Here is a 14885-nt window from a genome sequence, read left to right as displayed (position 1 = left end):
AATGCTTATTCTATAGGGTCTTGTGGTAGAGACTTCCTAGATGTTTAAATCCATTTCTCTCTTGGGCACATAACTCAACTATGTTTTCCAACATCCACTGAAGTTGGGGGAGGCTTTGTGACTCAGCCCTGTAATTGCTCTGCAAGAATAGCAGGAACAATGTGAAAGAGCAGTTATGACAGCTAGCATCTTAAATTTTAGTAATCTTGATTACAGTAATTGATAATTTTAAAATACATTTTTGATAAATGGAGGAAGAAAAACGAAATTTTCATGTATTACATTTTTATTGACTGTGTGAAATGGAGAATCAATTGACATTTTATGTCATCAAATGCCTTTTAAGCATTTCTGGAGAGGACCACGAGTGACTCCCAAATAGGCTCATAAAAAGATGAAGCAGCAAAAACATACCCTTCAAAATGGTTTCTTCACCAAGAGGGCTCCAATATCTGACAAGCTGCATAGTCAGTGAACTTTATTATTATTATTATTATTTTAGATTTTATCTTTATTCATGAGAGACACACAGAGAGGCAGAGACACAGGCAGAGGGAGAAGCAGGCTCCATGAAAGGAGCCCGATGTGGGACTCGATCCCGGGACTCCAGGATCACACCCTGGGCAGAAGGCAGGCGCTAACGTGCTGAGCCACCCAGGCATCCCTTCAAGGAACTTTCCTTATTGTCTCTTCACTGCTTTCCTGAGTAATTACAGTAACACTGGACTAAATTCCTGAGACTTGTCTTCCTCGCACAAGTAGAACTTTTCATATACAGACCAAGGTGTTTCAGTATTGAATATCTGTAGAAATTATTAAAAAAAAAAAAAAAAAAAAAAGAGCGAGAGAGAGATACCATTAGTGAAGATGCATATAGAAAAGGGGTATGTAAAAAAAAAAAAAAAAAAAAAAAAAAAGGAAAGGGGTATGTTTGTTGCCTACACTCAACTAATAAGAACAGTTGATTCACGCCAAATCAGAATTAGCTCAAATGTTTTAACAAATCGGTTTTTTAGTAGCCTCTATCCTTTAAAGTTATTTTGGTCTCTGTTGGGCTCGCTGAGAGACTGGGGCATCCAAAATGGCGGGCATCTCAAATTGGGTCAAGATGGCTGATCTTCCCGCCAAAGGAGCCGTGACCGCCACGTCATCGAGTAAATCGAAACCTAGACGGGAAACCCCAAACTTTCCATCCGGGACTTTACAGCCAGGGACCACCCCCCACCCCCCACCCCCACCCCCAATCATCTGGACTTTCCCCACCCCCAGCCAATCACCCAGGGACACGGTGCTCCCTTGCCTAATTTGGCAAGGGCCCCACCCGGATCCAGACCTGGAACCAATGAGGCTTAACCCCCACCCCACCCCACCCCACCTCACCCCACCTCACCCCCACACTCCCCAACCCGGGCCCGACTTCCCTGACTCTCCTCTGTCGAGTAGCGGAATCTCACCCGAGGATGCTGGCAATAAAGCTCATCCTACAGGTCATTTTGCCTTGGGGTCTCCTTCATTCCCCTAAAAAACTGTCCATTTGGTGCCGAAACCCGGGAGGAGATTAAGGCCTCGCTCCAGGAGGGGGCCTCTCTCCTCTCGCCACCAGGGCCTCAGCTGAAACCTGGGGAGGGGATCGAGGCCCCACGCTGGTGGGGAGCCTCTCTCCTCTCATCACCAGGACCTGAACCCAGCGCCTGGAAACACCGGGTAAGTTCCCTGATTCCCTGCCTCCGTCCGGGTGGTCCTGCCTGAAGCCTCGGCCGCGCCAGGGCACCTCTGCCGGGCCACCGGGTGGCTCTCCGCAGGTCCCTGGGGATCAGGAGATGTCCTCATCCTCACGGTGACCTCCGTTTCTGTCCATGACCCTAAGCTGCAAACGGGGACGCCTGTTTTCAGTCTCTGGGCTACCCGGCGGGAATCATGGGAACTGCCCAATCCAAATTTGACCCCAAAACTCCGTTGTTTTTACTCTGTTGGGTAAAAACTGTTTTACTGGCCAATTTAAAAACCTCTGGGCCTTTCCCAGGACCTGAAAAGGTGCCATCTCATTCATTACTGTATGGTGGCCTGGCCCCAATATCGCCTAGGCGATCAATCTCAACGGCCCCGAAGGCACCTTTGATTACCAGATCCTTATGGATCTTGACAATCCCTGCAGATGCCAAGGCAAATGGTCTGAGGTTCCCTACGTCCAGACCTTTTGGACCCTACGTTCTCGCCCTTCACTATGCTCTCGCTGCTCTATGTCTCAGGTTCTCCTTGCCCAATCTCCTCCCCCCACCCTCCTGTCTACATCTCCCAAGGATCCCGACCCCTCTGCTCTCTCTTCCCTTTCTGAGCCTCCCAAAAACTTATCTAGCCCCCCAATGAGGGCCCCTCTCCTGCCTCCTCCTCCACCCTATCACGCTCCTGTGCCCCGGCCTCCTGTACCCCTCATTCCACAGGAAAACCCCGATCCATCCCCTATCGTGTTCACCCCTACCGCACCTGCAATCCCCCAACTGAAGGCTGCAGCGGAACCTACCCCTCAAGGGGACCCGCTTCCATCCCCTCCTATCTCCCCCTGCACCTGGTCTCATAACCCCTCTCTGGACTTAGTCTGTCCCCTACGGGAGGTCACAGGGGCAGAAGGGATTGTCAGGGTCCACGCACCTTTCTCCCTCCAAGACCTTTCCCAAATAGAGAAGCATCTGGGTTTCTTCTCCGCCAACCCAGACAACTTTATCAGAGTTCCAATACCTAGGTCAGGCCTACGACCTTACCTGGCACAACCTCCACGTCGTCCAAACCACCATCCTCACTACTGAAGAGAGGGAACGCATTCAGGCTTCTGCCTGAGAACATGCTGATCAGGTCCACCTCACTGACGCCGCCATGTGTGGGTGCTCAGGTGGTCCCAGCTGTAGAGCCCGGATGGGACCATCAGAATGGCCAAGCTGGCCGCCGGCGTTGCAACCGCATGGTCCAGTGCCTCATTGCCGGCATGCGGGCAGCCTCCAACAAGGCGGTCAATTATGACAAAATCAGAGAAATTATCCAGACCCCTGACGAGAACCCGGCCATGTTCCTCAGCCGGTTAACCGAGGCACTAACTCAGTACACTCACCTCTATCCGGCTTCACCGGCAGGGGCGACCGTCCTGGCGCCATCTTATCTCCCAATCGGCGCCAGACATTCGAAAGAAACTAAAAAAGGTCAAGGAGGGACCACAGACCCCCATCTCTGACCTAGTGAAAATGGCCTTTAAAGTCTTTGACTCCCAAGAGGAGGTGGTGAACTTAACGACAGGCCAGGCTCCAGCAAAAGGTTCAGTTGCAGACCCAGGCCCTGGTGGCAGCCCGGTGGCCGGCCGGCTCCGAGAGCCAACAAAAGGGAGGAACTAACCATACCCCTGCGGGGGCCTGCTTCAAATGCGGGGCCGAGGGACACTGGGCTCGTCAGTGTCCTAATCCAAAGGAGCCAACCCCACCCTGCCCTCAGTGCTGACTGATGGGACACTGGAAATCAGACTGCCCAAGCCTCGGGGGATCCTCGGCACCTCTACGCGGGGGAAACTCTGAGACGGTAAGTTCTGTCCTCCGGTTGCTTGGATTGGAGGATGAGTGACAGAGCCCAGACTCGGCCACCCCTCTCACCCAGGTCGAGCCCAGGGTCACACTCCAGGTAGCAGGTAAGTCCATCTTCTTTCTGCTGGACACGGGGGCTACCTACTCAGTTCTGCCATCCTACTCGGGACCAACCCGACCCTCACTGGTCACTGCCATGGGGATCGATGGGACCTCCTCTCCACCCAGGGTAACTCCTTCCCTTACGTGCAGCCTGGAGGGGTTTTCCTTCTCACACTCCTTCTTAGTCGCTCCCTCTTGTGTGTCCCTACTAGGAGGGGACATCCTCCACAAACTGCAAGCTACCATCCGCCTCTCACCCTCTCCCTCAACACCACTGCTCAGGGATGGCAGCCATGCCTCAGAGCACTGGCAGCAGCTGCCTCTCTTACTAAGGAGGCCCTTAAGCTCACCCTGGGAAGGTCTCAGTCTACTCTCCCCATCGACTCTCAGATCTGGTTAGTCACTGATCCCTGGCTCAACTCACCTCCTCACGCCTCCAGCTCTATCACCTACTATTTATTGAAAATCCTCTGGTCTGTCTCTCTCCTTCTCCTTGCCTAAACCCAGTGACCCTGATGCCAGTACCCTTGTCCACCCCTGAGCCCTCTCATTCCTGCCCACAACTCCTAGAAGAACTAACCCCCTCCCTCCCAGGACTCTCTGATCAGCGCTGTCTAGTCCTGACCATGTCCTTTTTGTGGATGGGAGCTCCCTCCCCACCCCAGATGGCCGAAGACACGCAGCTTACGTAGTGGTCACCTCAGGTGCAGTGGGTAGATTGAGGCATATCTCACAGCCCGAGAGATGGTGGATATTGTGGCCACGGTCCTCATCGAACACATCATCCCAAGATTTGGACTGCCTCGAACCCTGCAGTTGGATAATGGACCTGCCTTCATTTCCAGCATGACTCACTAGGTTGCAGAAATTCTTAGTATCTCCTGTATAGCCGACCATTTCTCCTAACCCACAACCTTCCAGCCGCCCCTCTGCCCCTTCTTTCTTACTTAGCTAACTCTTCTGGGAGCCCTCGTAAAAGCCCATGCTGACGTGACCATACCTGCTCCAGACGACCATGACTAGAGGGAGGTCCCCGTTCAAACCCTGTTCCCTGGAGCTCAGGTCCTCCTCAGCGACTTGTGGCCAGGATCCCTGCAGCCACGTTGGTCAGGACTGCATACGGTCATCCTCACCATCCCAACTGCAATAAAATAGCTGGGACATCGGCCCTGGGTACCTATCTCAGGACCACGACTGCTGGATCTGCTTCCCTTTCTCTACCATTTCCAGTATCATTGGTATCCCCATTCTGACAACGTGGCCCCTACCCAACACTACCATTACTAACCAGAAGGTCCACGCAAGAGCCATAGGAAGACCCATACCTATTCTTAACCTTTCAACTGTGGACATCCTCACCATCAGCTCCTCCACCGCCACCTTCTCTCTCCCCTACTGCACCCCTCCTGGGGTATTTCTTTCATGCCCTGAGGGAATCTACTGATGCTTAACTGCCAATGACTCCCTAGACTGCATCTTCATCTTACTGTCTCCTTCCACTACCATCTATTCCCACTCTCACCTCACGTCTTATTCCCTACACATGGAAACAGATGGGCAGCCTTCATTCCCTTACTTATTGGGGCAGGCCTGACCACAGGTGTTGACACCAGAGCGGCAGGCCTTGGAACCTCAATAAACTTTTATTACAAGCTTTCTCTGGCACCTAATGATGACATGGAGTGGATCGCTGATTCCCTTTGCGCCCTGCAAACGCAGATTACCAGCCTTGCAGCTGTGACCCTATAGAACAGGTGGGCCTTTGACCTCCTAACAGCAGAAAAAGGGGGCACTTGCCTCTACCTAAATGAAGAATGTTGCTATTATGTTAACCAGTCAGGCATAGTCACCTCCAGAATTCTTGAACTCAGAGACCGGATACAGTCCAGACGCCAGGATTCCCACCTATGGGGTCCAGACCCCCGCACTGGGGTAACTTGCCTCCTCCCCCTAGCGGGACCCCTGTGCTTAATCCTGTTCCTAATCTCGGTTGCTCCCTGCCTTGTTAGATATCTGCAGAACGCCTTTGAGAGATGACGCGAGTTTCAGTGAATCAACTCTTCCTACAGCCCTACTCTCGCCTGCCCACCTCCCACCACCCCTATGACGACGCCCAACCGTCAGCAGGAAGTAGCCAGAATAGAGTCGAGGCCCCTCACGCTATTACATAAAACAAAAGGTCGGAATGAATGTTGGTCAGGCTGAGAGACGGGGGCACCCAAAATGGCGGACATCCCAAGTTGGGTCAAGATGGCTGATCTTCCGCCAAAGCAGCCGTGACCACACGTCATCTCCAGTAAATCGAAACCTAGATGCGAAACCAAAACTTCCCATCTGGGACTTTCTAGCCAGGGGCCACCCCGCATCGCAAGGGCCCCACCCGGATCCAGACCCTGGAACCAATAAGGCTTAAAAACCCCCGCACTCCCCAACCTGGGCGACTTCCTTGACTCCTCTCCCGAGTTGCAGCACCTCACCGGAGGGTGCTGGTAATAAAGCTCCTCCTACGGATCATTTTGCCTTGGGGTCTCCTTCATTCGCCTAACAAACCTTACAGTCTCTGTGTGGACATGTCCACAAAAGGTTATCCTAAAATAACCTGAAGAGATCACAAAGTTTGGACAGTTGAATTCTATACACCTTGGATTTAAAAAAATTTAAAGCAAATAAATATGATTTTTTAGACTGATTTAGGTAGCCTGCCATTGGAAGAAAAAAGAGCATTGATAAATCAGCTTTATGGCCATCGAAGAGCTTCATCCATAGCTGAAAGGGGTCTCTTGTTTGGGGGATGCAGTAGGAGTGGGCAGAAAAGAGGTAAGAAAAATTTTTCCGTCCCTTAGGCATTTTTATAACCCAAGCCATTCTTTAGCAGTGTTAACTGAATCCTACTCATTATAGTAGATGAAGCTAAAAAAAAAAAGGGGGAGGTAAGATGAAATCTCAAGTTCTGGATTCTAGGACACGAATCAAATTCGTCTACACACTCAAGGTCAACATCCTGTGTCACCTTGCACACTTAGGTGTTTAGCCTGAAGTCACCCTGGTGCCTGTGTTTTCTGTTGTCAGTGTTTAGACTGGATTTGGCTTACTTCCACTTACTCTGAGTGTTGAACAGACTTGTGATTGCCTTCAATCAGAATAAATAAGGAGATTACTGTGGCACAACAAATAAATTATGGGCTAAGTCTTGTCATAATAATAGTTTTCATTTTTATAACAGATTGGCTTGGGAGATCTTGAAGAATTTGCAAATATGGTTTCCTCTGTTTTGCTGATAGGAAAACAGTCTCTGGCTCTATTTTAGGATTACAAATCTCAGGGACTCCAGCCTAAAACAGAGAACACACATTTTAGAAATTTGGACTCGGTTCATTAGAGCAGGATAATAAAAACATGACCAGGATCTGCATCCTTCTGCCATTTGGAGGAGGTGGATTTGCTGATTCTGCTAAAGAAATACTTGGCAAAGAATTTATTGTTTCCTGCTTTGAGACTTCAGAAGGATTTAGAAACGCAGGATGTGAATCCTAAAAAATAATAGCAGAGGGTCATATGCTAACTACCATCTCCAAGGATTATCTGGAAACAAATTTGCCACTTTGAATAGACACTTTTATTTACGGAGTACAATCTATAAATAGGCTCTGCTTGGTTAAATATTCTAATACAATTAGCAAAGTAATGTAATTGGCTGGCCTTAATACACATCAGCTCTATGGGCAGCATCGCTAAAGTTAATAGTCATGCTGGAGTTGGGACCAAGAGGCTGCAAACGAAGCCAGATGTACACACAGAGGGACCATAGACCCATCAGGGGTTCCTGGGGGAAATATTCATTAGACTGTGCATCTGGTAAAATTCTTCAGAAATCACCTCCTGAGTAATCCTTTGGTAGATGTGTTTTAAAAGAGTCTCCCCCCCACCTCTACCCATTCCAAAAGCAAACATACATAGGATGGTCTTAAATTGATACATTATCACTAAATGAATTGATCAGACGAAATGAAAGCCTCCTAAAAGGTAGTGATGCCGAGGAATGGAAACCTCCCTCTCTCTTGTTGTTAGAGAAGTAAAAATGTAGAGATAGTGGTGGATTCAAGATGGTCTTCATTCTTTGATACTATTTTCCATCAATACTTCAGGTATTTCTTTAACCTCTATGGCACCGCTATTTTATAGTCTTTCTCCCATTTCTGTGATTCTTCCTGCTTAAGCCTCTCTTTCTTAATATCAGGTCCTATTCTCTTTTTAGATGATCTCCTTCATGTCTATTGCAGAACTTGCTCTTTGGGCCAGACCTCTCCGTTGAGTTCCAAACCTTTGTATCCAAGCACCTAGTGAATAGCAACACCTTTCCCATATTGAAACTGTCCTTTTCCCCTTGTCCACTTGTGACCAACCTGTCCCACTCCACGTATTTTGCAATCTTAGTAAGTGACCACATCGCCCAGCATCCAAGAAAAACCAGCATTTCAGTTTCTTCTCTCTTCGTCACATCTTCCAAGTTAAATCAGCCACCAGAGGTTACTTTTGTAAGTTCATGAAACTCACCCTTGTCTGTTCACTTCTTTCCAATTGCTCTCCTCTATCACTAGTGCAGGTGGTCATCACCTGACTCCTCTCCTCTGTCCCTCTGCTCCTATACCGAGAAGTCCATTTTCTACGTGCCAGTGGAAATAATCTTCCAAATGCAAAACTGAACATGCCATTCTTCTATGTGCAAAGTCTTCAATGACGCCTCTGCCCTGTTTGGGCATAGGGTCTTTTATTTACATTTTCTGCTTCCCAGAGCTCTTTCCCCCTTTCAGTGGCTATGAACTTCACATAGGTGTCACTCAGATTCCTCTTCTAAACCATCATGGGAAAACACCAGCTCACACTTAAAGTTGCTGTGATAAATGGCAGAGGGCTTGATCACCTTTCTTCATAGACTCTTTTTTTGTGACACACTGGGTCAGCCCCAAGCTGCACCACATTTAAAATGAGCCCAAAATCATTTGAACCTTGACAAAACATCTCTTCAGAGTCCTGCTTGCTCACTTTACAGTGCCATTTATTTTGATTAAATACCCCTTTTGAACTTACAACCTTTTGTTATTTTCTATGAGACAGCTCCTGACTATTTTTTGCTGAATGATAGCAGCATGTGTCACATTAAATTTTTCTTTGCCTTGTTGCTCTTTCCACACTAAACCCAGCCTGTTCCTGGGGTTTACCTGTCTGTTGACATACTAGGACAAACTGGGACCCTGCAAGTATCTGAATCCATTCTCCTTGTCTTCATTAACATTATGCAGGAATGTGTGGATTCTTACTTGGAGTGAGAATCACCAAGTGGTAACTATTTTTGGGGTGTCATCTGATCTTGAAAAGGCAGATCTCTATGTTTATTTTTTCCTAGATTGGTATAGTTCCAGTTCAGAATGTGAGGTGGCAAGCTAAAATATATCTTCAAGACTGATTTTTTGTTTACTCTTGAAACTCAGGGTCTTAAATCAATGTTTTTAAACAATTCTAGTTACACTCCAGTGCAAAGCCCAAGGAAAAGCTCAAAACAACTCAGCATACACTTACTGATTTACAAATTGAGTAGCTGATCTTATAAACAATGCATAGAGCTAAGTCTGACTCAAATATCTCTAAGTTTTCACTTTGGCTTTTCATAGCTACATATAGTAATATTTTGCTAGTTCGAAAACTAAAAAGAAAGTGTTTCAGAAGTTACCCCTTCTCACTATTGGAAGTATTAAAAAAATTAAAATGTTACAGTTTCCTTATACATTGAGAATAAGGTCTGTTAAATTTCTGTAGTGCTCTCCTTTAGTGCTCTCCTTCAGTACATAATAAATAGCTGTTGAATGAATGGAGAAATGTATATAAATGAGAATAATTCTACTTCCTCATGTCTTAAAATAGCACCTAAACATATTAATAAAGCATAGTGTCTATTACATAAATAATCATTTCATCAGATGCAACAATTTCCCTGTTATTAGGCATCCACATAATTCCTTGCTATAAATAAGTGCAAATATGATATATGTTGGGTGTATATTTTCTGCATTTTCTTATATTTTCCTTAAACGAATACATATTTCTTTGAAAAAAGGTTTTGATGAATATGATCAAATTGCTTTTCAGAAAGATTGTGTTTAATTCATACTTCTAGTAAAACTGGCTGAGAATATCTGTTGCAACAATACCTTTGTTACACTAAATACTGTTATTTCAAAGTGTGAGTTTTATGGTAAAGTTATTTTATATTATTTGGATTTAAATTTCATTTTTATTAGTATGGCTTAGCAGTTTTCATTTAGCAGCACTTCAACTTTTATGTGTTTTCTATGTGAATCTATTTTTTTTTAATTTTTATTTATTTATGATAGTCTCAGAGAGAGAGAGAGAGAGAGAGGGGCAGAGACACAGGCAGAGGGAGAAGCAGGCTCCATGCACCGGGAGCCCGATGTGGGATTGGATCCCGGGTCTCCAGGATCCCGCCCTGGGCCAAAGGCAGGCGCCAAACCGCTGTGCCACCCAGGGATCCCCTATGTGAATCTATTGACAAGATTTTTTTTCCCAAATATTTATTGAACACCAAGTACCATTAAGAGTTTTTTTACATTTATTGATTTACTTGATCCTCCTAACACCCCTGTAAATGATAGGATACTCCTGTAATCCCCCATTTTACAGATTAAGGAAATACCTAGCTGGGATGATTTCTGATGTTGTCTAATAATTTTTGTCTTATTACTTTTTATAAACTATTCACATATTAAAAACATTCACCAAGTAGACATATTTGTGGCAAATGGTCCTATGTTATACAAATTATTTGTCAGATCTATCATTAAATTTTATCTTATAAATTCAGTCCTTGTACTGTTCATCTCATTTATATATTATCCCTGTATTTTATGCTTTTGTTTGTTTATTTGCTTCTTTTGTTTATTTATAACTCCTGTTGATTTGGAAATAATGTGTTGTGTGATGTGAGAATCTCCTTTCATTTTCCCTCCCAAACCAATAAAATTTCTACCAATTTGTAGTATCTCTATGAAGTATACTGAGTATATGTACCTAGATATACATGTATGTGTACACATACACAAGTCTTTTTTCAAATATTATTTTATTTAACCTTTTCATCACATTGTACTTCTAAGTCATACTCTTTTCCTTTTTTTTTTAAGTTTTAGAAAAAACATTTTATGGGATCCCTGGGTGGTTCGGCAGTTAAGCACCTGCCTTCAGCCCGGGGCATGATCCTGGAGTCCCAGGATCGAGTCCCACATCAGGCTCCCTGCATGGAGCCTGCTTCTCCCTCTGCCTGTTTCTCTGCTTCTATCTCTCATGAATAAATAAATAAAATCTTAAAAAAAAAAAAAAAAAAAAAAACCTTACATGAGATGACAGATAATCCCTTGTTATTTTTCCTTTGAAAAGTTTCGGTCTGTTTCACATATTACAAAACAAAAAAAACAAATCCTATTGGATTTTGATAAAATTTAACACCTACATTAAAACAAACTAGACTCTATTTTTGTTTTACTTCGATTTAATTTATACTTAAATTTTATGGTATGAAATTAGCTTCCAGGAATGGAGAAACAGAAATATAAACCTGTTGATGAGGGAAATAAAAGGTTCTAGTGTTGAGGTCTTGATTTCTGACTTTTACTTAGGAACCAGCTGATTTCAGAGGGTTGAGTCTAGTGAATTGAAAGAACTAGAGGAACATCCAGGCAGTGCTGAATTTCTCAGTCAATGCTTTGCAGTTCTGCACATAAATTCTGTACAAAGGTGAAGGAATATCCTATCCCCTGTCAGCTGACAGATTTTCTTTTTTCTCAGTCAGTAGCATAGGGCTGAGCCAGTGGTTCAGTTTGTCAACCTCACCAGGTTCATTAAATTGTCATGTTTTTCATTGTCTTCTTAGATTTTAAGAAAGTAGAAGCTCTGTTGAAAATGAATGTCTTCCTTGCTTCTGTTAGATTGATGACATATTTTAAAGCAATGCCCAGAACCATGTCCCACTAAACTCTGTGGGTATTTCCATTTAGGGGAAATGTATGCATTATTTCAGTAAAAGTAAAAAGTTTATTTTGTATGCTTTTAACTCTTAGCTGTTCATGTTGGAAGTGGATATAAAATATTTCCCTAAAATGAGTCTGGGCAAGACCCTTAGTCTCCATATTCATTCTCAGGAAAACAGTAAAGGAACAGCCAGAAGATGATGTTTTCCTCAGTGGTTCTTTTTTTCTTTTTAAAGATTTTATTTATTCATGAGAGACAGAGACAGAGAGAGAGAGAGAGAGGCAGAGAGAGAAGCAGGCTCCATGCAGGGAGCCTGATGTGGGACTCGATCCCAGGACCCCAGGATCACACCCTGGGCCAAAGGCAAGCACTAAACCGCTGAGCCACCCAGGGATCCCTGGTTCTTTTTTTAAAAATTTTAATTTAATTTAATTTAATTAATTAATTAATTAATTTATTTAGAATCCCTGGTTCTTAAACATACTATATGTACAAAGTGTGTTATATGTTATGTGTGCAAAGTGTGTTATATGTGCAAAGTGTATCTCATAGAAGTTTCACTAAGCCTTTAGATGAATCTATCATCTCCATCCTCAGTTCAGTAAGAAAATCCATTTTTTCTCCTATTTCTCATCCATTATATAGTTTCCAGATATATTCTGTTTTCTTATATAATAGCATAAACCTATATCTAATATTTGACATGTTTATTCTGCTTGAAACTTCTCTAGTTGGTATTACTTATAAGTAATTTTGAAATAAAATGGCAATGTAGGATCTTTATCTTTTATTTACATGATTTATCCTTTAATTGGTTAGAGCTCCTCTATGCTTCCATTATGACTTAGATGAGCCAACTCAACATTAATTTTACGGGCAGCATCTAAGCATATATAACAATGCATGGAGCCATGCAAGTTTCAAATGGCAAATATGTTGATAAAGGTAGTATTCTTGAAAATTCCAAGTGGTAGATTCTATTCAGTGTTTTTGTCAGATACTGTGCTTTAGCTATTATCTAAGTAATTCAGTTTTTAAAATGTCTTTCAGTGTAATTTCAAAGGATTTATTTGGTTGGTGTCTATCTAAAAGTTGTTCTGTATTGTACTATTACTCTAACGGCTCAAAGAGTATTTCTCAGTGACAGTGTTTAAATGTTATACACTCCTATCACTCAGTTAAGATTGATCCTATGTAATGCTTTTCATGAAAAAATAATGAGAAATGTTTCATTCACTATTTGTCAGACTTGTGTTAGGTATTGTGCCAGGTTTTCCATATGACATCACTTTTATCTACTTCATTTATTGTAACTTCTGAAAACATAGATGTGATTATAGATAAACTGAAACTCATGAAGTTAGGTCGTTACTTGAAGGTCACATAGGTCCTAAATGCTAGAGCCAACATTGGAACATACACATGTCTGAATCTTTTATTATGCCTATCACAATATATAAACTGTTGGTTTCTTCTTAGGCTCCCTCAATAGTTTATAGTATATATATATATATATATATATATATATATATATATATACTATATTATAGTTTATATAGTATATATATAAACATATTTATACTTATAAATATATGTATATAACTATATATAGTATATATAACATATATGTGTGTGTGTGTATATATATATATATACACATATATATATGTTACTAAATCACTCTTTAAGTAATTTGGTTAAAACTGTGTGAAGCCAGAAGACTCCACCTATATTTTTACCCACTATATTTCACTTAGTTTTTTTTTTTTTTTTGCATTTTCTAACATATCTAATAAAAGCATAGACACCATAATGCAATGGGAGTTCTGTATGTTGACTTTGAGCAGTTTCTCAAAACACCCTCCAGTTCACAACACCACTTTATTCTCTCCCAGTGATAGAGACTAAACTTGATAGAATGCCCGCAGACCAAGCCACCTTTTGGTGTTGACCATGTGATATTGTTTTTGTAAAATTAGGTTGTTCTGGTCTGAGACTACTGATAAAACCTTTGGTCACAAAACTATTAGAAGAGAATTTGAGGGATCCCTGGGTGGCGCAGCGGTTTGGTGCCTGCCTTTGGCTCAGGGCGCGATCCTGGAGTCCCGGGATCGAATCCCACGTCGGGCTCCCGGTGCATGGAGCCTGCTTCTCCCTCTGCCTGTGTCTCTGCCTCTCTCTCTCTCTATGACTATCATAAATAAATAAAAATTAAAAAAAAAAGAGAGAGAATTTGAGCTCATGCCATCTGTTATTGGAGTGGTTGGTGTTTTTAATACTATTAACATACCCCAAAAGAAATTAAACTCCTGCAGTGAGTTATGATTATTTGAGACGTCACTAGTTAGGGAATACATATTTTAAATGGTTTACTGTTTTTGTTTGTTTTACAAATTACAGTTGATATTATTTATTCTTCCTTTCATTTGATAAACTTTCTTGAATGACAGAGGAGATATAGGTGAAATGCAAGAAAGATATCTACTGTGAATATAGATACCATGTGTGGTTTTTTGTATATGTAGATGTAGATGTTTGGTAGTAGTCATCAAAGTTACAGTAGTCTGAATTTCTTGTGCTCTTGGAGAGCAGAGATAATGACTTTAGGCTTGGTAAGTCACATATGCATGTTCAAAATTAAAGTTAGCCACAAAATGATATAATACAGAACTTCTAAACCAGTAGAGGGGAAAAAGATAATAAAGTCCAATCAATAGAATAGAAAACAGAAAATTAGAGAAGAGAATAAAAAAATAAGCAGAGTAAAAGGAAACCACACAAAAGTTGGTAGAAATAAATCAAAATTTATTAGTAATCAATATCATCCATCATGACTGCTAGCATAGGAAACAAGTTGAAAATTGCTGTTATAGATGATACTCTGCGACCAAGGTCTTGGTAGAAATCCTGAAATACTGGGAACCCACAAAATCATTCTGATCACAGTGTAATGGCTAATCAAGTGTTTGACCTCAGAGAACTCTAGGTAAAATTTCACATATGTTGAGCATTGGTAAGATTTCCATATTACCTACGCTAAAATGACTTGCACCTCAGTTTAATGAGTTTTTCCAAATCATTTCCTCTTGCAGTACTCTGTTATTTTCCTACTATAATTTGTAACTATACAGGACAATTTTCTATATTAGTTTAATAGCTATCTTTATAACTAGTCAGTAT

General features: G+C 42.6%; 1 long non-coding RNA gene across 1 annotated transcript; it reads right to left on the bottom strand.

Annotated features, from left to right (window-relative positions):
- Positions 1-1396: 1396 nt before the first annotated feature.
- Positions 1397-6001, bottom strand: LOC111097917. The gene is made up of 4 exons (XR_005366551.1): positions 5516-6001; positions 4666-4806; positions 4354-4475; positions 1397-1867 (listed from the first exon to the last, which is right to left on the bottom strand). It is a non-coding gene; the product is annotated as an uncharacterized LOC111097917 (long non-coding RNA).
- Positions 6002-14885: the final 8884 nt, after the last annotated feature.

This window comes from Canis lupus, chromosome 11, assembly GCF_011100685.1.
Source record: "Canis lupus familiaris isolate Mischka breed German Shepherd chromosome 11, alternate assembly UU_Cfam_GSD_1.0, whole genome shotgun sequence".
Lineage (NCBI taxonomy): Eukaryota > Metazoa > Chordata > Mammalia > Carnivora > Canidae > Canis > Canis lupus.
This window is presented reverse-complemented; position numbering and strand designations above follow the sequence as displayed.